The 6,153-nt window shown below is 38.6% G+C and overlaps 1 long non-coding RNA gene across 1 annotated transcript; it reads right to left on the bottom strand.

Moving 5' to 3' along the window:
- Positions 1-912: 912 nt before the first annotated feature.
- LOC125763239 (uncharacterized) lies at positions 913-4,716 on the bottom strand. Its single transcript, XR_007418332.1, has 3 exons — positions 3,991-4,716; positions 3,407-3,728; positions 913-3,066 (listed from the first exon to the last, which is right to left on the bottom strand). It is a non-coding gene; the product is annotated as an uncharacterized LOC125763239 (long non-coding RNA).
- Positions 4,717-6,153: the final 1,437 nt, after the last annotated feature.

Raw genomic sequence — 6,153 nt, 5'->3', positions numbered from 1 at the left:
ATTTTCTTTATTTGCGAATTACTCGAAATCCTGAAGAGATAGCCAACTACAATGTTCGGATGATTTGTGTAGAATTTCATTCTGCGTCTTTGGATGTGTTTTACTTACCCGTCCGATCATTAGTACTAAAGTTATTAACAAAAAACCGAAGTGAAATATTTCAAAATTTGCTTTATTTGCGAATTACTCGAAATCCTGAAGAGATGGCCAACAACAATGTTCACATGATTTGTGTAGAATTTCATTCTGCATCTTTGTATATTTTTTGCATGCTTTTCGGATCATTAGTATTAAAGTTATAACCAAAAAACGGAATTGAAATATTTCAAAAGTTTCTTTATTTAGCGATTTACTTGGAAACCAAAAGAGATAGGCGAACACAATGTCTAGATGATTTGTGTAGAATTCAATTCTGCATCTTTGTATGTTTTTTGCATACTTGTACGATCATTAGTACTATAGTTATAAATAAAAAACCTAAGTGAAATATTTCAAAAGTTTCCTTCTTTGTGATTTTCTTGAAAACCTGAAGAGATAGATATCAACAATGTTCACATGATTTGTAAGAAATTCAATTTTGCATCGTTACATGTGATTTACATACTTGTCCGATCATTAGTACTAAAGTTATTAACAAAAGACCGAAGTGAAATATTTCAAAATTTGCTTTTTTCGCGAATTACTTGAAATCCTGAAGAGATAGACAAACCTAATGTTCACATGATTTGTGTAGAATTCAATTCTGCGTTGTTACATAGTTTTTGCATACTGGTCGGATAATTAGTATTACAGTTATAACCAAAATACCAAAATGAAATATTTCAAAAATTGCTTTTTTTGCGATTTTCTTGAAAACCTCAAATGATAGGCGAACACATTGTCTAAATGATATGTGTAGATTTCAATTCTGCGTCTTTTTCAAATACTTTGCATACTTGTGCAATAATTAATACTTAAGTTATTACCTAAAAACAGAGGTACATATATTTAATGAAATATTTCATGCGCCCGGTGGCGCAACCCTGTTGCCTAAAGAAGAGTTCATATACGACGCCGGTCCACGCGGACAGGACCGGGTATCAAATCCCATCCGGAACGTTCCCCACAGCAAGCACGGAGTATCTGGCTACGTGGTAAAACTATGTCTCAATACGGGCTGGTCCAAGGCTAGTCAGAAGGCTCCAGCAACACACGAAGTGTACGATATATCGCACACTGATACGTCCGGTAGTCGTTTACGGGTACGAGTAGTGGACTCTGCTAACGGAGGATGCCAATGCACTCGCTATGTTCGATCGGCAGGTGTTGAGCACTATCTTTGGCGGTGTGATATCAGATATCCTGATGGTGGCCAATGCCGGAAGGACAGGATGGCTGGGGCACGTGATGAGGATGCCGGACCCATGCCCCACCAGGAAGGTGTTCGTCAGCGACCCGTTCGGCACGAGACGTCGTCGGAGCACAGCAAGCTCGTTGGCTGGATCAGGTGGAGTCGAACCAGTCGGAGATCGGATGCAGCCGTGGATGGAGGACTGCAGCCCCGGACTGAGTTTCCTGGAAGCGAGTTGGAGACTTGGCCGTGTGGACATGCTCGACCCTGAGCGAAGACGGGCTGGTCGTTCCTGAGAAGTAAAAGAAAAGAAAAGTTGAGAGATAAGTAAGTCGTCTGTGAGATATTTAAATCGTTCAAAATGAAATACATTGAAATAGGAAGAAAGTTTCTCTAATATGAACATTTTTGACTATCGTTTTCCATATAATTTATGTCTCTTTAAGATGCAAAACCTCTCCAAGATGGCATTCTCAAACAGAGTTGAGTTAACGTCAGTTTATGACTTGTTTAATACTCTAAGCTGGAGATCTCCTTAAGATGACAGTCCCGTCGGTGTGCATCTTAGAGAGACTTTAATGTAGTTAAATTATAATTACGTACAATATAATAACTAATCTTCTTGAAGATGCTCAATCCCGGACGATGAGAGTATTTAAGAGATATTGAAGTTGGGTAGAACTTTAATGACCTGAAGTTTGTAAATATTCTTATCTCCACAACCAGTATTCTGCTATCGTGGGCTAAAAAGACTTGCCGACCACTGTCCGTAGAGCAAGCTTCTTCTATGCCACGCGCTTCAGAACCACGGCACACCAGCATTGAGGTGCTTGGTGTACCGAAAAGTTGAGAGTCATGCCTTTAACTTACTTCCCACCTTTCCACTTTTGTTCGCGTTAGCCCATTTCCCGCCCTCTTCCGCCTTGTTCGGGACGGGTCACCATTTCACGCCCATTCTACCGCATTTTCATGCCGCTTAGAAAAGACGAAAGGTTCGTGTGGCTGTATGTTTCTGTGTGTGATTATTAATTTACGACACAATTTTGCTTTCATCTTTTATAACTTTACGGATTTGTAGTTTCTGTATCCCTTTTCCCCTCGCTTCCACTCCCTTCTCTGTTGTTTCTCTGTTGTTTTTTTCGTTCCCCTTTCTCTATCTTTGGCAGCCCTGATGTTTGATGATAGATGAGTTTTGTGTGTTTAGTTGTGTTGTAATGCGCCGTTTGTTGTTCGTTTGTTGTTCGTTCGTGTTAATTTTATTGCACCGAATTGGTATATTTCCCCACGGACGGAAGCAACCGATCGGTTTTATTGTGCAACAATTTGTGTGCAGATGTCTATTATCGATTATAGCCGTACGGTGTTCAAATGTGAATCCGATGCACTGACAGCTTACACCGGAGCGTATTGTACGGAAATCAAGTGATCTATCAGCTGCGTGCGTGATCAATTTCGTTCCGGGGGCAAGGCATATCGAGTGCAGAAAGGATCTTTTATGTAGCAACTTCAGAAAACCAAGGAAAGAACAAATATCGCAAGGAACTTTGAGAACACAAAAAAAAATACACATACCCATCTCGATTGCTGTAGCTAATCTGCTATTATAAACCGCACCGTTAATGTTTGTACATCCTTAGATATCCTTTTCCTGGAGGGTTGTTGTCTCCTGCGGTATTATTCAGAATATTGAATGATCGACGGGTACATCGGAAAAACGGCTATTGTGTGTATGACAACTGCAAGAGAGAGAGAGAAAAAAGAATACTCATAAGAAGAAGAACTCATACAAGAAAGGAGAAGGTGTGACGTAGATTTGAGAAGACGAACGCTTATACAAGAACAGTTCTTAACAAAACTAAATGATCATTTATTTTTCAAGAATAAACTTGAAATTAATGAAGGAAATACATTTTATTTCCATGGCTTATGTGATAAACGACGCCGGTTCCGGACGACAGGACCACGGACCAGATCTCATCCGATCCGTCCTCCGCAGGCAAGGACTGACTTGATAAGGCCGATCTTAAGAAGCAAAAAAAAAACATTAAAATCCTATAATTTTACAAAATTCCTTACCTAAACCTCCTAGAGCATTCCTTGGTTTGACAGCCCTGATCCACTCTACAAGGAAAGACAAAAAAACTGAGAAAGGATTCAATTAAAAGCACTAGCATCACACGCACTATTTTACTTCCTTTTTTGTTTGCTTTTTCGATTCCGTCACAATCGACTCCTGTTGCAGCTAATTAAATGCAATTACGTGCATTATTGCAGCGACACCAGCAGCAGCAGCAGCAGCTTTGTTGCGCCCCAATGCATTCTCCGTGTGCGTCGCAAGACAATTGACGGTAAAGCGGCAGTACAATAGTGGAAGCGCTAACGATACCACTGGTTGGTCCTGGTCCACCGGTGGGGGGATTCGCCAGAGACAGTTGGCCGACATCGATCGGGCAAAGGATGGAAGGAAACAATGATGATATTTCGAAAACGATTATGATCGACTTTCTGCTGTCATCTGCTATCAACGGGGAAAAGTGGTTTGGAATGGTTGGTACAGTCCGCACCTGAGAGGTGAAAACGTTTTTCGATTCGTTTTTTGTTGTTGTTGTTATTAGCATTTTGCATTCAATTGCATTAGTTTGGTCGGGTAAAAACCACACCACTTTCCAGGCACACTCTGCTCCCAGACCATATGACCCGGTCGGAGGTTGGTTGGATGAGTTCCATCTGTGTTCGGTTTGCTTTTGTTTTCCTTTTTTTCCGTCTTGCCCTGTTGCACAAGTTACATTATTTGTCTTTGGTTCGAAGGTGGTTTTACATGCAATAGCTAGTTAGGCGAACAGGGGAAAAATTAAACGAGGGTAAATCCTTTTATTTGCCACCGGTTTAACCGCATCCTTGCTGTGGTCGCCATACGGATAGATTTGGGGTGTTGTTTTGTTTTCCCCTTGCATCTAACAAATGGTGTGGAGTTTTGCTGAGTAGAATATTTTTTCCTGGTCAGTTGAATGCAACCGACAACACTTTACTTAGCGCCAATTGCTGAACTGATCACTTTATTATGCAAAAAATGCGATAATTTATTGCAAAGTTCGAACAGCTTGTCTATCTCATCATTTTCATTCAATAAACCTTCTTCTATAATTCATTTTCCAGCCGTCGTTATAAAAAATATAAAAAAATAAAAACATTTTAAAAATTTGAAAATTTCAAAAGGCTGTAGCCTTAATTTTTTGGAGTAATTTTCAAAATATTAAAAATTGATTTATTTTAATGCCAACCGAATGCAATAAGCTTCTTTTCACTCAAATAATGCTTTAAATAAGATAAATAATAAAAAATCGAAAAAAAAAATTCAAAAAAATTTCTACTCGAAAATTTCATAAGGGGTACCCCTTGCCATTTTTTTGAGAAATTTTGCAACAAAAAAAAATTGATTTATTTTAATGCCATTTTTATTTAATTGGTTGCAATGAGTTTCTTTTCACTTAAATAATGTTTAAACTAAAAAAAAGAGTGAAAAATAATAAAAAAATCAAAAAATTCAAAAAAATGAAAATTTACTAAGGCTCATTTTTGCACCAAGTTTTGCCTATAACTCGATCTATATCTAACGGATCGCCAATCTTTAACCTGTGGTCGATAGATGGCACCAATGGCTACATTTTCTTCTTGGACGGCCATGCCCTCAGATGTCTGTGCCAGACGTTATTCGAGGAACCAAGTTCCTTACCCTGTTTGAGAAAATGTAAAATTTTCCTCATTTTTGCACCAACTTTTGCCTATAACTCGGTCGGTATCCAACGGATCGCCAATCTTTAACCTGTGGTCGATAGATGGCACCAATGGCTACATTTTCTTCTTGGACGGCTATGCCCTCAGATGTCTGTGCCAGAAGTTATTCGAGGAACCAAGTTCCTTACCTTGTTTGAGAAAATGTAAAATTTTCCTCATTTTTGAGCAATTTAGCAAAATTTATAAATGTGATATATTTTAAGGCGAATTTGTTGCAATATGTTTCTTTTCACTCAAATAATGCTTTAAATAAGATAAAAAATAAAAAAAACGAAAAAAAATTTTCAAAAAAATTTCTACTCGAAAATTTCATAAGGGGTACCCCTTGCCATTTTTTTGAGAAATTTTGCAAAAAAAATAAATTTGTTTTATATTAATGCCAATGGGTTGCAATGAGTTTCTTTTCACTCAAATAATGCTTGAAATAAAAAAAAGAGTGAAAAATAATAAAAAAAATCAAAAAATTAAAAAAAAAATGAAAATTTTGCTCATTTTCGCAGCAACTTTTGCCTATAACTCGATCTATATCTAACGGATCGCCAATCTTTAACCTGTGGTCGATAGATGGCACCAATGGCTACATTTTCTTCTTGGACGGCCATGCCCTCAGATGTCTGTGCCAGAAGTTATTCGAGGAACCAAGTTCCTTACCCTGTTTGAGAAAATGTAAAATTTTCCTCATTTTTGCACCAACTTTTGCCTATAACTCGGTCGGTATCCAACGGATCGCCAATCTTTAACCTGTGGTCGATAGATGGCACCAATGGCTACATTTTCTTCTTGGACGGCTATGCCCTCAGATGTCTGTGCCAGAAGTTATTCGAGGAACCAAGTTCCTTACCTTGTTTGAGAAAATGTAAAATTTTCCTCATTTTTGCACCAACTTTTGCCTATAACTCGGTCGGTATCCAACGGATCGCCAATCTTTAACCTGTGGTCGATAGATGGCACCAATGGCTACATTTTCTTCTTGGACGGCTATGCCCTCAGATGTCTGTGCCATAAGTTAATCGAGGAACCAAGTTCCT

Source organism: Anopheles funestus, chromosome X (assembly GCF_943734845.2).
Source record: "Anopheles funestus chromosome X, idAnoFuneDA-416_04, whole genome shotgun sequence".
In the NCBI taxonomy this organism is placed as follows: domain Eukaryota; kingdom Metazoa; phylum Arthropoda; class Insecta; order Diptera; family Culicidae; genus Anopheles; species Anopheles funestus.
Note: the sequence above shows the minus strand (reverse complement) of the source record. Positions and strands in the feature narration are given on the sequence as shown.